At 40.5% G+C, this 20,000-nt stretch overlaps 2 long non-coding RNA genes across 2 annotated transcripts in view; one reads left to right on the top strand and one right to left on the bottom strand.

Moving 5' to 3' along the window:
* The window catches only part of LOC138972251 (uncharacterized), a 15,591-nt gene extending 1,787 nt beyond the window's left edge, over positions 1 to 13,804 (bottom strand). Inside the window, exons 1-2 of the long non-coding RNA XR_011457513.1 lie at positions 13,704 to 13,804; positions 11,015 to 11,093 (exon numbers count right to left, since the gene is read on the bottom strand). This is a non-coding gene — a long non-coding RNA (uncharacterized lncRNA). The remainder of the gene's footprint in view (positions 1 to 11,014; positions 11,094 to 13,703) is intronic.
* Positions 1 to 20,000, top strand: part of LOC138973272 (uncharacterized) — a 253,426-nt gene that overhangs the window by 187,313 nt on the left and 46,113 nt on the right. The window lies entirely within an intron of this gene.

The raw sequence follows: 20,000 nt of genomic DNA on the forward strand, positions 1-20,000 counted from the left end.
CTGACACGCCCCCTTGACGACAATGCCCCCCCCCCTCCCCTTTCCACCGTCCGTCCTACAAAATAAAAGCAAAACAAAGTTACTCTTGTCAGATCATAAATATAAAATTATTAGACAGGATCGCCAACTCCGCGCGTGCGCTAGCGGCAAGTTGCCGAAATAATTGTGCCGCCCAGTTCGCCCGGATCCGAAAGACACAAAAACTCAAAAGATCAATATGTAATCTGTATGTTTTGCTAGTTTGGCTTTATTTTCGATTTGGCTCCATTCACTGAGCCGCATGGAGTTATCCGAACGGCGGCAGTGCGGAACCGCAGCATCCATCGCTATAAAATTATATAGCTTCAGCGCGGCTACAAGGGCCTCTAAAGGCACTGAAACTGGCCCTCGGCACATGTAAACACGCTAAAAACAAACGTGTTTACAATGAGGTAGGCTGGACAACACTACAAGAAGAACGCACACTGCGCGCCGCTCAATACAATGAGGTAGGCTGAACAACATTACAAGAAGAACGCACACTGCGCGCCGCTCAATACAATGAGGTAGGCTGGACAACACTACAAGAACGCACACTTCGCGCTGCTCAATACAATGAGGTAGGCTGGACAACACTACAAGAAGAACGCACACTGCGCGCCGCTCAATACAATGAGGTAGGCTGGACAACATTACAAGAAGAACGCACACTGCGCACCGCTCAATACAATGAGGTAGGCTGGACAACACTACAGAAGAACGCACACTTCGCGCTGCTCAATACAATGAGGTAGGCTGGACAACACTACAAGAAGAACGCACACTGCGCGTCGCTCAATACAATGAGGTAGGCTGGACAACACTACAAGAAGAACGCACACTGCGCGCCGCTCAATACAATGAGGTAGGCTGGACAACACTACAAGAAGAACGCACACTGCGCGCCGCTCAATACAATGAGGTAGGCTGAACAACACTACAAGAAGAACGCACACTGCGCGCCGCTCAATACAATGAGGTAGGCTGGACAACACTACAAGAAGAACGCACACTGCGCTGCTCAATACAATGAGGTAGGCTGGACAACACTACAAGAAGAACGCACACTGCGCGTCGCTCAATACAATGAGGTAGGCTGGACAACACTACAAGAAGAACGCACACTGCGCGCCGCTCAATACAATGAGGTAGGCTGGACAACACTACAAGAAGAACGCACACTGCGCGCCGCTCAATACAATGAGGTAGGCTGAACAACACTACAAGAAGAACGCACACTGCGCGCCGCTCAATACAATGAGGTAGGCTGGACAACACTACAAGAAGAACGCACACTGCGCGCCGCTCAATACAATGAGGTAGGCTGAACAACACTACAAGAAGAACGCACACTGCGCGCCGCTCAATACAATGAGGTAGGCTGGACAACACTACAAGAAGAACGCACACTGCGCGCCGCTCAATACAATGAGGTAGGCTGGACAACACTACAAGAAGAACGCACACTGCGCTGCTCAATACAATGAGGTAGGCTGGACAACACTACAAGAAGAACGCACACTGCGCGCCGCTCAATACAATGAGGTAGGCTGGACAACACTACAAGAAGAACGCACACTGCGCGCCGCTCAATACAATGAGGTAGGCTGGACAACACTACAAGAAGAACGCACACTGCGCGCCGCTCAATACGGTGTGCGCTCATACACCACTGACAATCCCACAAGTGAAGTCGTACTAGAATCCTTCACCAAAAACACTCGTATGAATAATTCACATGGACACATTAAAAGACAAAACTAAAACCATCTATGATAAGACCACACCTCTCTGTGATTTTGTTAAAGCACTACTTACTGGTAGTAACATCACCCCGGAAAACATAGTAAAAAAAAACCCACAGGTATACCCTCCCTGGTTACTGGAGGCCCCAATTATAACAGACTCCCTTCACCCAACAGCCACTAAAGTAGACAACCCCCTTCTATTAAAGTCAATCGCCCAACAAGAACTCAAAACAACATATGTCAACTATCTACAGATTTATACACATCTAAACTACAGGACGGCACCGTCGGCTGTGCCTTCGTTATCCCCGACATCAACACTGTAAAACATTATAAATTGAACCCCAACATCTCAATCTTATCCGCTGAACTATTCGCCATCATTATGGCACTTACGTTTGTTAAGAATTTACATGACAAACCAGTTGCCGCGGTGATTTGCACCGATTCCAAATTGTCTTTACAAGCCATGCAAGGAAGAACTAACAACCGTCCAGAACTCAAAAACGAAGCACTCTTCCTATCACATCAAATTATAACAGCTGGGACAGACCTGAGATTCCTATACGTTCCGTCCCATACGGGCATAAGAGGAAATGATTTAGCCGACCAGGCAGCCAAAACAGCTACAGAGCTACCGGATGACTTTATCATCAATATCAAATTTTCCAAATCTGAAGCTTACGCTAAAATAAATAACTTGACTAAATGTAAAAAGACATTTTTTGGCGGCTTCGCGAGTCAGCCTGACGGGGGATCATTTCCCCCCCTCCCTCCCGGCCTCCTGCGAATGTTCCACAGAACCCGCACCGAGGGCTGTATCCATAACCTCTTCCTGCACCACTGCGAGTGCGGAGAAGTTTTTAGCTTTGAACACATCTTTCATAACTGTGATTTCAACAAAGTAAATTTTAACGCCGTGTATGAATACCAACACACCCACAAGCTCACACCAACACAATTTCTGCACCGTCACACAGAACTAGGCTGGAAACACAGCTCCCTGCTTCTTAAGTGTATTTACAAGTCAAACATAGCTAGATGGTTTTAACCAGTGCAAATAATTTTAAGAGAAATCAAATTTGTCTCGGTATTGGGATGCTGTTTTCCAGCACGCACACCTGCTTTTAACCGGTATTAATCAAATGTGGCTCTGACTTTATAACTTTTAAACATCAATTGGATGAAATAAACACTCGTTTTTATCGTCCCATCCCCCCAGAATACGTATGTGGATCCCACCTATACTAAGGTGATACAAAGTACTCGACTTTATTCAATCCTAACAGATCCTCTTAAATATCGTACCACCCCCACTACCGTCGTCCTCCCGCTTTTGACCAGCCCCCGGTACCCACCTTTTTTTTCTATTTTATTTCTATCGTATAAACCAATTCATGTCCAATATAGGCAATTTAGACCTGACGGACAATAAGCCCCTTAATTTACTCCACAGGGGCCTATCATCGCAAAACAACCCGAAGACTGAGCTACACAGCCTGCTTAGAGTACGTTCTCCGAGTACAACGTACCCTTCTCACACGGCTGTCCAGCCTGCTTTCAAACATACTTTGTAACCGCTATGAGCGAAGTGCAATGGGTGCACACACACCCACACACGCATGCACACACTCTCACACACACACATACATACACACACACACAGTGACACACACACACACACACACACACACACACACTCACAATCACCTGCTCTCTCTCGTTTCTACCCCCTCCCATCACTCTCTCTTTCTCCCATTCTATTTCTCTCTCTCTCATTTTATCTTTCACTCCCCTCTCTCCCTCTCTCTCTTTCTTTCTCTCATTCTTTCTCTGTCGCTTTCTCTCTCTCTCTCTCTCTCTCTCTCTCTCTCTCTCTCTAACGCTCTGTCTGTCTGTCTGTCTGTCTGTCTGTCTCTCTCTCTCTCTCTCCCTCTCTCTCTTTCTCCCTCTCTCTCTTTCTCTCTCTCTCTCTCTCTCTCTCTCTCTCTCTCTCTCTCTCTCTCTCTCTCTCTCTCTTTTGATATCGTGAATTTATCTCCAAGTTATGGAAACTGAAGCAGAAACGAGCCTCATTTTCGAACCTTATCGTGTGTGCCACTGGATCGATTCTTGTTTAGGCGTAAAAAAAAAATAGGTGTGGTTACGGTAACCCGACCTACCCTATTTTTAGGGGCCGACCCTATAACTTTTTATTACATTTGTCAAAAAAACAAAAAACACACAAGAAAACGAGTGCAGAAAACGCTATGAAAGCGAAAGCGCCCGAGTCGCACACTTATTTCCCTGTCAAGTAGGTTTAATTTGTACACATTAGAAAAAAAAGTTTAAAAAAAAAAAGTGTTTGCCTACCTTCCTACCCTATTTTTTTTGGCTATGTTACCGTAACCACACCTATTATTTTTTTTGGCCTTAGGTAGTTTCTCTACATGAAAGAAGGTATTTGTATTACTGTCCTATTTTGAATAAACAGTTCGGTTTTGCAGCGCTCAAACTCGACCTCTAATAATAATAATAATAATTGTCAGTAAGTACTGGTGTCACATGACTGATGTGAACCAGTTGATTGGCTAATGGCGATGCGCTAAAACTGTTAGCGCACTCTTGGAGTGCGCTAACTTTTCAACAGAGCGTATTCTTCCGCCCTTTGCTTAAGCGAGAGTGTACTCTCATCCTCAGAATTAATTAATGACATGTAGCTTATATTCTCCACAATACCAATGATTAAGACCATAAATTTCCTGCTTTTCAATTAAAGCAGAAGATGGTTTTTTTCTGACAGATTGCATGTGCCTGTGCCGCAGTTGCCACTGATCTAAAAATAGAACCCGCTGTGTCTAATTTTTCAGTTTCGACTTGCGAAGATTCCTCTCATAATTATGCCATGTTAGTGGCATGTAGTTTATTGTCCACATGACCAAATGATGAGTTAGTATACAATTCCCAGCAGCTAACAGAAAACACAAGTGTTATTCCGATAACGTAGCAGCAGAGACGGTAGCAGCTAGATCAGCACGTAGCAGACTACACTGAAATACGACTGGATCTGTTCAGTAAATGAATGTTTTCCGAATTATTATTTCAAGGCAAGAACAATCGGAATCGAAAACGTGTAGGGTTTAGAACGTTCTTACCATATATAAGACTTATTACCAGCCTGCCTCATGCGTGCAGACTCAGTGCAACGTGACGAGCAATTTTTGTTTTTGAAATGAGACTCAGTGCAGTAGCAGACGACATAAATCCCGCTCAGCAAATTAATATGTTGGGCAAATGTGAACGATAAAACGATGGGGATATAATACGTGTAGGGTTCAGAGCATTCTTACCGTTCATATGTAGTACCAGACTCCCCGATGAGTGAAGATACCATATGAGAAACATGCCACATTTATTTTGAAAATGTGCAGTGCTTTCCGTCGACCGTGGCAAGGGGCAAAACTCTGCACAGTCAATCTGTCGAAGCTCGATGAAGGTTTCGAAACCAAGAGCACAGTCCTTTCTCCGAGTTTAAATGAGGTCTCTATGAAAGATCATCACTTTTTAGCTTAACGCTACACTGGAATTTACCAACAGAAATTAAAACAAGAGTTTGCGTGTGACGAAAGCACGACACACTTGAGACAGCCCACACAAAAGTAGATCCAGTGACACAAACCTGACCACACAGTTACGCCTATCCAAATGCGCGTTGCAAAATGTGCGTTTTGAATCTTCTTTTTTCTCTGGCGGTACTGACAATATCGTTATTGAAACAATCCTAATGCACTAAGGGATTTATAGAGCAAATCTCGAAAATAATTATTGAACTCAGCGCTATGCGCTTCGTTCAATAATGAATTTTCTCGATTTGCTCTATAAATCCCTTAGTGCACTGGGATGTCTCAATAACTTAAATAATAATAATAATAATAATAATAATTGTCAGTAAGTACTGGTGTCACATGACTGATGTGAACCAGTTGATTGGCTAATGGCGATGCGCTAAATCTGTTAGCGCACTCTTGGAGTGCGCTAACTTTTTCACAGAGCGTATTCTTACACCCTTTGCCAAAGCGAAACTGTACTCTCATCCTCAGAATTAATTAATGACATGTAGCTTATATTCTCCACAATACCAATGATTATGACCATAAATTTCCTGCTTTTTAATTAAAAGCAGAAATGGGTTTTTTCTGACAGATTGCATGCGCCTGTGCCGCCTACAGTAGCCACTAATCTAAAAATAGAACCTGCTGTGTCTAATTTTGCGAAGATTCCTCTCATAATTATGCCATGTTAGTGGCATGTTGCTTATTATCCACATTACCAAATGATGAGTTAGTATACAAATCCCAGCAGCTAACAGAAAACACAAGTGTTATTTCGATAACGTAGACAAGCAGCTAGATCAGCACCGGCCGGCGTAGCAGACTACACTGATATACGACTGCATCTGTTCAGTAAATGAATGGTTTCCGAATTATTATTTCAAGGCAAGAAGAATGGGAATCGAAAACGTGTAGGGTTTAGAACGTTCTTACCATATATGTCATATATAAGACCAGCCTGCCTCGTGCTTGCAGACTCAGTGCAACGAGACGAGCAATTTTTGTTTTTGAAATGAGACTCAGTGCAGTGCGTAGCACTAGCAGACGACATAAATCCCGTTCAGCAAATTAACATGTTGGGCAAATGTGAACGATAAAACGATGGGTATATAATACGTGTAGGGTTCAGAGCATTCTTACCGTTCATATTTAGTACCAGACTCCCCGGTGAGTGAAGATACCACACGAGAATCATTTATTTTGAAAATGTGCTTTCCGTCGACCTTGGCAAGGGGCAAAACTCTGCACAGTCAAGTCTGTCGAAGCTCGATGAAGGTTTCGAATCGCAAATAATTAAGAGCATAGTCCTTTCTCCGAGTTAAAATGAGGTCTCTATGAAAGATCATCACTTTTTAGCTTAACGCTACACTAAAACAAGAGTTTGCGTGTGACGAACGCACGACACACTTCAGACAGCCCACAGAAAAGTAGATCCTACTGTATACGACCTGACCACACAGTTACGCCTGTCCAAATGCGCGTAGCAAAGTGTGCGTTTTGAATCTTCTTTTTTCTCTGGCGGTACTGACAATATCGTTATTGAAACAATCCCAGTGCACTAAGGGATTTATAGAGCAAATCTCGAAAATAATTATTGAACTCAGCGCTATGCGCTTCGTTCAATAATGAATTTTCTCGATTTGCTCTATAAATCCCTTAGTGCACTGGGATGTCTCATTAACTTAAATAATAATAATAATAATAATAATAATAATAATAATAATTGTCAGTAAGTACTGGTGTCACATGACTGATGTGAACCAGTTGATTGGCTAATGGCGATGCGCTTAAATCTGTTAGCGCACTCTTGGAGTGCGCTAACTTTTCCACAGAGCGTATTCTTACGCCCTTTGCCAAAGCGAGACTGTACTCTCATCCTCAGAATTAATTAATGACATGTTGCTTATATTCTCCACAATACCAAATGACCATAAATTCCCTGCTTCTCAATTAAAGCAGAAGTGGGTTTTTTTCTGACAGATTGCATGTGCCTGTGCCACAGTGCCACTGATCTAAAAATAGAAGCCGCTGTGTTTCATCTCATTTTCGCCGACTTGCATAGATTTTTCTCATAATATGCCGTGTTAGTGGCATGTAGCTTATCATCCACATTACCAAATGATAAGTTAGTATACAATTCCCAGCGGCTAACAGTCTAAACAGAAAACACAAGTGTTATTCCGATAACGTACACAACATTTGAAAGACTGATTCGAGTAGCAGACTACACTGAAATACGACTGCATCAGCCGGTTCAGTAAATGAATGGTTTCCGAATTATTGTTTCAAGGCAAGAACAATCGTAATCGAAAACGTGTAGGGTTCAGAACGTTCTTACCATATAATTATAAGACTTATTACCAGCCTGTCTCATTCGTGCAGACTCAGTGACAGTGCAGACTGCAGTGGTTCGATTGTTCTGGCCTAGCAGACGACATAAACCCCGCTCAGCAAATTAATACGTTGGGCAAATGTGAACGAAAAAACGATGGGGATATAATACGTGTAGGGTTCAGAGCATTCTTACCGTTCATATTTAGTATCAGACTCCCCGATGAGTGAAGATACAACACAAGAAATATGCCACATTTACTTTGAAAATGTGCGAACCGTCGAGTCCTTCGTGGGGTAGTCAATTCAAGGGGAATCACTCCGCACAGTCAATCCATCGAAGCTCGACTGAAGATTTCGAATCGCAAATAATGAAGAGCACAGTCCTTTCTCCGAGTTCAAATGAGGTCTCTCTGAAAGATCATCACTGTTCAGCTTAACGCTACACTGGAATTTACCAACAGAAATTGAAATGCGTGTGACGAAAGCACGACTTGAGACACCCCACACAAAAGTAGATCTTACTGTACACGACCTGACCACACAGTTATGCCTATTCAAATGCGCGTAGCAAAGTGTGCGTTTGGAATCTTCTTTTTTCTATGGCGGTACTGACAATATCGTTATTGAAAAAAATCTCAGTGCACTAAGGGATTTATAGAGCAAATCTCGAAAATAATTATTGAACTCAGCGCTATGCGCTTCGTTCAATAATGAATTTTCTCGATTTGCTCTATAAATCCCTTAGTGCACAGGGATGTCTCAATAACTATAATAATAATAATAATAATGGACATTTGCTATAGCGCATAATCATATATATGCTCAATGCGCTTTACAATAACTTAATGCCGTGTGAGATGGAATTCTTTACACAATGTATCACGCATTCACATCGACCAGCAAACCTCAAGCCTATTAGGGCGAGCATTCACCTTTCACGGCCTTTATTCCAAGTCACACGGGACATTTTTTTTTATCTATGCCTAAACAATTTTGCCAGGAAAGACCCTTTTGTCAATCGTGGGATCTTTAACGTGCACACCAAATGTAGTGTACACGAAGGGACCTCGGTTTTTCGTCTCATCCAAAAGACTAGCACTTGAACCCACCACCTAGGTTAGGAAAGGGGGGAGAAAATTGCTAACGCCCTGACCCAGGGTCGAACTCGCAACCTCTCGCTTCCGAGCGCAAGTGCGTTACCACTCGGCCACCCAGTCCTCGCGGTTTACGGGAGGCTTACTGTGCCTTTGATACTGTGATCAATTGTCTAAGGCCAAAAAAAAAAAATTGTCTGTTTAGGGTAACCCGACCGACCCTATCGATTTGGCGCCGACCCAAAAACTTTTTTTTGATTTCAAAAAGAAAAAAGAAAAAAAAAGAGGTAAAAATGCTAAAAAGAGACATTTGGCGTTTCTTTCTCTCCCTTTCTCTCTGTTTTATTTATACGTTAGTTTTGAAACATGTATTCATCAAATATAAGAAGTGAATGTTCAGCCAACATAGCATTTACACACACACACAAAAACAAAAAAAACAAAAAAAAACCCTACCTACCTACCGACCCTACTTTTTTTGGTCATGTTACCCTAAACAGACAATTTTTTTTTTGGCCTAATGTGTTGGTAATCTACGAAATTGATGTAATGCAACAGCCAAAATTTAGTCTCGGATCAATTGTCTTAATTAGTAAAAAACAAAAAATAATACATTTGATAAATGTTACAAGGATTGGCGCCTGTATATGCATGTTTTGATGTAACCCTTAGGTTATTTTTGTTACATACTTTTGATACTGCAACCCACCCACCCACCCCATGTGTGTTGTAATTGTCCAAGTGTGTTTCTGTTGTATGTTTTTGTCCCCTTGTTTAGGTGATGTCCTGTAATGTACAGCATATACATGTAAAACAAAACAAAAACTCCACAAAAAGAGAATAATTTTTTTTTTAAATAAACTTTTTTTTTAACTTTTGGATGTGGTTTCGAGTTGAATTTACCATTGGGGTTGCCTTTTTTCTGAAAAAAACATAGCTGTTGTGACTTTGAATCGATGTTGCGATAAAGCCAAAAGAGAGCTTTGGATCTGTTGTGTTATAGTGTGCTGTGCGAAATACAGTTTGATAAATCTTTAAAACTGTCATACCTCAGAGTTGAAATCAACTTCAGGGTTGCTCTTTCCTAAATTCAGAGAGCTGTTGAGACTTTGTTTCTCGAGAAAGTCTTCATTGAAACTTATATTAAAGGCACAGTAAGCCTCCCGTAAACCATCACAGATACTGTCAGGCTTTTACACACAGTACAAACACCCTTTCATTTAAACACTCACCGCTTGAGAACATCCTAGGTGCCTAGCGAGCAATTTTCAAAGAATTTATTTTTGCGTGGTTTATCTTACCCCTGAGCCATTGTGAACCCGTGTGATCCAGTTTCCCTTTTTTACAATGCAGTCGTCAGTTTGTAATTTGAATGCGGCTTGCTGTGAGCTTATCTGCAATAGCACGTTATTGTGTACCTCTGACTATGCACGAAACAGACGGATGTGGTTCACAAGAACTCTAGCAATGGCTTTTGACTGTTCAGAGGAACTGGCGATAGGAATAAACCGTCGTCTGCTACGAGAGCCACGACCTTGTGTGACCCTGCTTCCGGGCTTTTCTTTTTTCAAACTTTCAAAACTTCGAATTGTACTGATCTTGTCTTGATGAAAAAAGAGTTCTTTTATGATTTAATTAAGAATGTTTGTGTAACAAGCTGTCAATTCATTATTTAGATTTTAAAAGTTAGGTCTAGCGCCAAAACGCACCAGGGTCCGATTGTGATGGAGACAATCCGAAAAATTAATTCTTTGAAAATTGCTCGCTCTTTACGTAGGGCACCTAGGATGTTCCCGTTCGGTGAGCGTTCAAATGGAAGGGTGTTTGTACTGTGTGTAAAAGCCTGACAGTATCTGTGATGGTTTACGGGAGGCTTACTGTGCCTTTAACAATAATCGAGGATCCATTTGTCGTCCGTGTTGCCCGCAACAACAAAAAGAAGACATAACTACTGCAACTAAAGGTACGTTATTTGCATTTTTTTAAACCTAAATACGACATGTTACATCGATCCAGAAAGCCATTGTTCTCAGCGATAGCAGTGGTCAAAAATACATATAACATTTGTGTATCGACCTGTTTTAGAAAACAAAACCTCTTGTTCTTAGGATTAAACAACGCAAACGCGCACTATTTTGCAGTCTCCGTCAGCTAGCTTCTTACATTTGAGTTGTAATGGGCCTCTGACGTGAAATGGCTGAAAATAGAAATTGCGATGTTTCATACTCACTTGAAGGTGACACTGCTTCGGTGGATGCCAGCAGCACAATCACCATTATGAAAGACAGCATCTTTATCATTGTCTCTGTCTGTGAGAAAATGATGAAACAACTGTTTGAGCCAGAGATTGGACAAGCAAACGGAGATCTGTATGTGGGCGGTCTGCATGCTTTTGTTGTTGTTGTTGTTGTGGTTGGTCAAGACATTTGTAAAGATGTAAGTAGATAAATAATGTTGAAGTTGTTTTTAAGGTGCGTTTTTCCTGTTAGATATTAAAAGAGTAAAACAATTCTGTATTAATGATTCATTTTTTATATATTGTTTTAAGATTCCATTTCTTATTTACTTATTTGTATCTATTTATTAACTAATGTATTGATTAATTAATTAATTAATTTATTTATTTATTGAATAAGTAGTAGTCATTATTTTCTTTCTACATGATATTTAACAACGATGGTTAAGTATTTATAAATATTGATTAATTTATGCTATTATTGTGAATTGTAATAATGTTTGCTATATAGTTCGATAACTGTAATGACAGTCTTTTAAAAAGAAGGTATATAAAATAAAATATAATGATAGTAAAGTCAGTAAAACATCAAATGAAAGAAGAAATAATATTTGTAAAAATAAAATACTAAGGTTGTTTAAAGTTGGCTTTTTTAAGGATAGTGAAGAACGTTTTATGAAATATAATCCGTTTGTGAGCCAACATATAACAGAGAAAAGCCCACACACACATCTAAAGCACAGCAAGTTTCATCGTCGGCATATTCAAAATCCCGTTTATTTATGATTTACACTTTGATAACACCGTTTTGCACGGTTCATATACTCATGAACATTTGGGTGTTGTCTTGCAAAATGACTGTAATGGGATTAAGCACACGTTCAATCCATTATTGCGACATGCAGACCTCTAGTAGCGTGTTTGAGATCGTTCAAATATAGGCTTAGTCGAAACAGTCTGGACATTATTTATAAGACCTTCATAATGCCATTGTTTGAGTACGATGATACATGATGGGATAATTGCACTAATGCCATAGCAGAAGAACTTGAAAATGTACATCTGGACGACATTAGATTGGCGCTGTGCGAGGCACTAAGGCATTCAAAACGTTATTCGGAATCTGGATTTACCTTGTTGAAAGAAAGGCGATTAATAAAAAAAACCCACATTATTTCAATCTAAGACTCCCGCCTTTGGTATCTGAGTCAAACCCATATCACAGACAATCGCAAGATGTCACAATTTAAAACGGAATTATATCGATCATCCTTTATTCCATCTGCAACAGACATTTGAAACACACTACCAGAATATGTTCAACAAAGTTAGTCACTGAGTTATTTGAAACGTTTTCTTGCGATGTTGTTTCCCCAGCACACTTTTACGGAGAGACTCGAGACCTAGAAATGTTACATTGTAAGTTGAGATTGTCGATAAGCGAATTGAAGCAACATTTAGTTATTCGTCATTTAAGTAACCATAGTGAATGTGAATGCGGCACTGGTGCAGAAACAGTTGACCACTCTTTTTTTGAATGCCCAACTTATTTGCAAGATCGCCAGGATACAATTTATACCCGTATCGGTCGTTTAATTAATATGGTTACATTATTAGAAGGGGATATGAACGAAAGTCAGTTCAGGAATTCATTAAACGTACTGGCCGATTTTGAAATAATTAGACAAACACAGATTTTGTGTATCTCTTTATCCTACATACGTAAGAGAGACACTCGTGAGATAATAATCGTTCAAATCACACGTGTGTATATCATGTAAATGAGGTCATGTCAAGCAAGTCTGGCAGGGACCTGTTTTTCCACTGCTTATGATGCCAAAGTCAGCGAGACAAACATCATTATAGAAAAAAAAATTGCGTTCGATAATTACCCTCGATGAAGTTTTAGAACTAACACGTCACGCCACACTTTCAGAGTGACGTTTCTTTACTTTGAGGGAAATAGATTGCAAGAGGCTTTAGAAGAGATCGAGGTTCCAAAACAAGCGTCTTCAATTTAGCTGCCTCGACTGCAGGACATTTTTAGTAAAATACACGTAAGTACAGTATGTAGGATAAACAGAATACTACATGGCTTGCTGTGTCGTACCAGATTTACACTTGTTGCTTTTTCAAATGGGGAACAGCTCGCTTTCGCTCGCAGTTCAATATTAAAACAAAAAACTCGTGTAAATCTGGTACGACACAGCAAGCCATGTAGTATTTTCTATCTCTCTCTCTGTCTACGTCCCCCGTCTGGACACTTGTCCCCACATATTTGTTCTTGATTTTATTAATCACCGATTACTATCCTTTACGCATACTTCTGGTTAGATGTGTATGTGTGTTTACTTTTGATCTTTTTCTCACCTTCTTTTTTCCTTTTTCTTCTAAATTTGGATGATATTTTGTGTTAACTTTACTGTCTGTTTTTGCTTACTTGTATATAAGGGCTTGACTGTCTGCCATGTTTCTCTTGTAAATTTGTTTGAAAACACCACCATAAGCCGTGGGTTTGTTGTTGTTTTCACCTTATGTCAATGTACATTTCTTGAACATGTAAAATATGAATAAACATTGTTTAAACCATAGTGAAAATACAGCACTACACTTTTATTTATTGCTGGTGTGAAATAAATTACTTTAACGAACAAATTCTTCCCTGTGAAAAAGACATACTTACAGTAGCGGAACAGCCGTCTTGGAAAGAAAGTGATCGCTGTGAGAAGTCGAAGTGCAGAATGATGAGAAAGCAACAAACGAACGGCGCTTATATGCTACAACACCTTCGATAGGGACAATAAGCGTCACAGTCATCAACGCATAAATAGTGTTCACAAAGAGGCGGAGCTTTACATGTCAGCAGAGGTTTGGTAGACATGTATTATTAAAGAAACAATGTCATCTGCGTTTCTACAACAAACCGACCACCCCCTCCCCCTTTAATAGTTGTTAACGAAATAAAACTTGTCCCCTTTTCATGAGCAAGTCAAATGTCTCCAAAAACACTGTGCTCTTAGCTCTTGAACTAAAAAAACCCAGGTTTACTGAATAAATCCAATTCCAAAGTCAAAATGGTTTTCTTTAAATACGTAACAATGAGAAAACAAAGTTTAAATTGGGAGAAAAGGTGACCTAAATGTGATAGGGTGGAGTGGAAAGGGGGAAACAGGCCAGGAAGCATAAATGAGACGCCAAGACAGAGGTTGCGATAACGTGACTTTTAATTAACGTACACCAGAAAGCAGACACCAGAAAGCAGACACCAGAAAGCAGTGTAGTTCCTTCCTCAATATACAGCCGCACACAACTCGTCGGAACTCGAATTACGATCCCGGTCGAAAGTCACTTCGCTGATGTAAAACCAGCTCTAAGACGTTTCTCACACACACAAAGTCTCTCTAAACAATCCTCGAATCACTCCTTTGCCAAAATAAACGGTATAATGGCTCAGCTACACTCCTTACATTAACACAGTAATCGTTCAATCAAAAGTTAAACAGCACAAATCCAAGCCGATACGCACACTGACACACGTCCTCTCACTTCGAAATCACACCGGGTACTGTTCTAGCCCACGCTATTATTACACCCCCGGTATAGGGGTGTGTATAGGATTCGGTCGATGTGTTTGTTTGTTTGTTTGTTTGTGTTCGCATATAGATCTCAAGAATGAACAGACCGATCGTCACCAAACTTGGTGAACAGGTTCTATACATTCCTGAGACGGTCCTTCCAAAAATTGGGACAAGTCAAACACACGGTTAGGGAGTTATTGGTGGATTAAGATTCTACAAGGACTTATAGAGGGACATATTAATGGTCAAAGGGAAATAACCTTCTCAGTTGGTGGCAGTGAGAATGGTTATTTCCCTTTGACCAACGGGGGTGTTTTTCCTACCTCGGAGGAATTTCTTGTTCTGACTCACCCGCGCACCCGTTCAAACAATCAACCAATAAGAAACCAGCCTCCATTACATACACACCTACAACACACAATAATCCTAGCGGGAGACACAACTTGGGTCAGGGGAAGATAATAGACGGAGAGTAAAAGAGAGGGACAACAGTACATGAAATCGCCACACGGCTACATAAATATCGACAGTAACTTTTAACAAAAAAACTGTCATGGATTAACAAAAAGCAATGTACTCACGTTAAAATGACGAACACGGAACGAATAACAGCGACGTTCGTTAAAAGCATTAGTTATCACACACACACACACACACACACACACACACACACACACACACACACACACACACACACACACACACACACACACACACGTACACAAATACACACACACACACACACACACACGCACGTACACACAAACACACACACACACACACACACACACACACACACACACATACATACACACACACACTAAAATGTTGGCAGAAAGCATCACTTTAATTCACTTTAAAAAGTACACGGCTGCACTGAAATCAATGTAACAAATACGTGGCGGTTTCAGAAGGAGGCGGAGCTTAATGTTTCAATTAGTTTTCGTTGTTGTTTTGTTTCGAGATTGTTCCATGGCAACATCTGCATGTTTATCGACAGTACCCCCTTTCCTTGCAACGCACTCTCATCAACCCCCTACCCCCCCTCCAACTCTCTGTCTCTGCCTGTTTGTCTGTCACTCTCACTGTTTTTCTCTTTCACTCTCTCTCTCTTTCTCTATATGTCTCGCGCGCGCTCTCTTTCGCTCTGTCTCCGTTTGTATGTCTGTCTCTCTCCGAGTCTATTTCTCACTCTCTCTCTCTTTTTACATTTAGTCAAGTTTTGACTAAATGTTTAAACGCAGAGGGGGGAATCGAGACGAGGGTCGTGGTGTATGTGTGTGTGTGTGTGTGTCTGTCTGTCTGTGTGTGTGTGTGTGTGAAGAGCAATTCAGACTAAACTACGAAACCGATCTTTATGAAATTTGATATGAGAGTTTCTGGGTATGATATCCCCGGACATTTTTTTCCTTTTTTTGATAAATGTCTTTGATGACGTCATATCCGGCTTTTCGCGAAAGTTGAGGGGGCACTGTCACGCCCTCATTTTTCAACCAAATTGGTTGAGATTTTGGTCAAGTAATCTTCGACGAAGCCCGGACTTCGGTATTGCATTTCAGCTTGGTGGCTTAAAAATTAATTAATGACTTTGGTCATTAAAAATCTGAAAATTGCAAAAAATATGTTTTTTATATAAATCGATCCAAATTTACGTTCATCTTATTCTCCATCATTTTTTAATTCCAAAAACATATAAATATGTTATATTTGGATTAAAAACAAGCTCTGAAAATTAAAAATATTAAAATTATTATCAAAATTAAAATGTCGAAATCAATTTAAAAACACTTTTATCTTATTTCTTGTCGGTTCCTGATTCCAAAAACATATAGATATGATATGTTTGGATTAAAAACACGCTCAGAAAGTTAAAACGAAGAGAGGTACAGAAAAGCGTGCTATCCTTCTCAGCGCAACTACTACCCCGCTCTTCTTGTCAATTTCACTGCCTTTGCCATGAGCGGTGGACTGACGATGCTACGAGTATACGGTCTTGCTGCTTTGCATTGCGTTCAGTTTCATTCTGTGAGTTCGACAGCTACTTGACTAAATGTTGTATTTTCGTCTTACGCGACTTGTTACATTAATTAGTCAAGTTTTGACTAAATGTTTAAACTGAAGATGAAAATTGAATTAACGGTGCATACGGTACCCACCGTTAATTCAATTTTCATCTTCAGTTTCACAAAACAAAAAATGAAAAACGACTCAATTTTCAATATTTCGTTTTTCAATCTTCAATACGGTAAACAGAAAAACAGTTCACTTCCGTTTTTCAATATTTGATTTTCAATTCACAAATCAAAAAACGAAACAAGGTCTACTTCCGTTTTTCAATATTTTGTTTTTCATTCTTCAAAACGGTAAACAGCAAAACAGTCTACTTCCGTTTTTCAATGTTTGATTTTCAAAGCGATAATAGAAAAACAATCAACTTCCGTTTCTCAATAATGTAATATTTTTCATAGTTTTCTTGTGCAATGAACGCTCCCCGATTTCCCAACCAATCGAAGCTCGGTGTCATTTGCGCCATAACGCAAAAGCCGTGCAGGAGTGCCAGCTGGATTTTTGGCCTGTGGACTGCAAGATGTCGGCTGTTTTTTTTAGTGGGTCGCAAAGGATATCGTTGTCGCTGGCAGACGTCCGTGTCAGCAACCTGGCACGGATTTTCAAGGTTTGTATGTTTATGTATGTACACACAAGTCACTTTCACTTTCACTTTCTCCGTAAGCCTACTTTCTGTTTCCCTCGTTTAGAGACTTCATTGCAGCCATGTTGAATTCGTGCACTGTCGCTTTTAGCAAGGTTTGTTTACCACTTCATCTTCACTGTGACTTTCGATTGCCTGTCTAAATAGAATCAGTGTGTCCGAGATGGTTTTAAGCGCACATTTTTATTACTTTGGAGTTTGGTGTTTATACAGGTGGATCGGGGTAGCTTGCCCAGTGATGACGGCTACTTCAGTGATTTACAACATGGAGGTCTGACACTTCATAGTGACCTCCATGTTGTAAATCATTATTATAAGATAAGCTCATTATAAATTATACAGAAGAGGTAAGGATGAGTGAAGGAAAATACTGTTCTTATACTTTTAGTAAACCCCTCTTAGAATGCCTACCCCTCAAGTCCTTCCCCTCAAGCACTTCATTGCCGCGAAGTCTGGCTCCGTCTTCGACATTATATAATAATATGGGATGAGTCTGGTTAGCCTTTCTGTTTTAGTGTTTTTCTGAATCAGTGTCAGTTCCATCATAGGCACGCAAAGTCAGACCAAGTAAAGTATCAATTGACAAAGACAAAGATGGGGCACCAAATAAGGCCTCGCGGCCTTTGGCTGACATTTAGCCGCCCCTATCTACTACTACTTCTACTATGACACTGGTGACTGGAGAACGTTGTACTCATAGCACCATCATGAATAATTTGTTTTCATTGAACAGTGACACCGTTCGAGAAACACAAACTGAAACTGTATTGATCACATCTTTCCACACAAACAATTCCTTTTTTTGTAGTTTGGAAAAAAACAACACGTGCAGCCTTCTTCTTTTCGTCGCTAGAACCATCTCGGACACACTGATTCTATTTAGACAGGCAATCGAAAGTCACAGTGAAGATGAAGTGGTAAACAAACCTTGCTAAAAGCGACAGTGCACGAATTCAACATGGCTGCAATGAAGTCTCTAAACGAGGGAAACAGAAAGTAGGCTTACGGAGAAAGTGAAAGTGAAAGTGACTTGTGTGTACATACATAAACATACAAACCTTGAAAATCCGTGCCAGGTTGCTGACACGGACGTCTGCCAGCGACAACGATATCCTTTGCGACCTACTAAAAAAAACAGCCGACATCTTGCAGTCCACAGGCCAAAAATCCAGCTAGCACTCCTGCACGGCTTTTGCGTTATGGCGCAAATGACACCGAGCTTCGATTGGTTGGGAAATCGGGGAGCGTTCATTGCACAAGAAAACTATGAAAAATATTACATTATTGAGAAACGGAAGTTGATTGTTTTTCTATTATCGCTTTGAAAATCAAACATTGAAAAACGGAAGTAGACTGTTTTGCTGTTTACCGTTTTGAAGAATGAAAAACAAAATATTGAAAAACGGAAGTAGACCTTGTTTCGTTTTTTGATTTGTGAATTGAAAATCAAATATTGAAAAACGGAAGTGAACTGTTTTTCTGTTTACCGTATTGAAGATTGAAAAACGAAATATTGAAAATTGAGTCGTTTTTCATTTTTTGTTTTGTGAAACTGAAGATGAAAATTGAATTAACGGTGGGTACCGTCATTCGTCATTGTATTTATCACGCGGGCTTTGTGCTTCGCACTCAAACAAAAATGAAGAAACGGAAGTTGATTGTTTTTTGTTTATCGTTTAGAAAATGAAATATTGAAAAACGGAAGTAAACTGTTTTGCTGTTTACCGTTTTGAAGAATGAAAAACAAAATATTGAAAAACGGAAGTAGACCTTGTTTCGTTTTTTGATTTGAGAATTGAAAATCAAATATTGAAAAACGGAAGTGAACTGTTTTTCTGTTTACCGTATTGAAGATTGAAAAACGAAATATTGAAAATTGAATCGTTTTTCATTTTTTGTTTTGTGAAACTGAAGATGAAAATTGAATTAACGGTGGGTACCGTCATTGTTGTATTCAAAACAAGCTCAGAAAGTTAACAAGAATACATAAAAGCGCGCTTTCCTGCTTAGCACAATACGCTACCGCGCTAATCTGGCGTGTCAATATCACTACGTTTTGCACGTGGGAGGTGTGCGATTTCCTTCACGCGGGGATTGACGAAGCTGAACTGTCTTGGTGAAAAAATACAGTGCGTTCAGTTTCATCCCGTGAGTTCGACAGCTTGACTAAATGTAGTAATTTCGCCTTACGCGACTTTTTTTTTTATCTCTCTTCCTCGCTCACTCTCTCTCTCTCTTTCTCCCTCTCTCTCTCTCTCTCTCTCTCTCTCTCTCTCTCTCTCTCTCTCTCTCTCTCTCTCTCTCTCTCTCTCTCTCTCGCGCGCGCGCGCGCTCGCTCTGTTTGTGTCTGTCTGTCTGTCTGCCTGTCTGGCTGCCTGTCTCTCTCCTTCTCTCTGTCCACTTAGTGGTTGTTTAACAAATTATTCTGCGAAAGCGGCAGCTCACATCAAAACAAATGTAATCAATGAACAAAAATACCGCAACACGGTGGCCTAGTGGTAAGGCGTCCGCCCAGTGAGCGGGAGGTCGTGGGTTCGAACCCCGGCCGGGTCCTAATACCTAAGACTTTAAAATTGGCAATCTAGTGGCTGCTCCGCCTGGCGTCTGGCATTATGGGGTTAGTGCTAGGACTGGTTGGTCCGGTGTCAGAATAATGGGACTGGGTGAGACATGGAGCCTGTGCTGCGACTTC

This window comes from Littorina saxatilis, linkage group LG8, assembly GCF_037325665.1.
Source record: "Littorina saxatilis isolate snail1 linkage group LG8, US_GU_Lsax_2.0, whole genome shotgun sequence".
NCBI lineage: Eukaryota > Metazoa > Mollusca > Gastropoda > Littorinimorpha > Littorinidae > Littorina > Littorina saxatilis.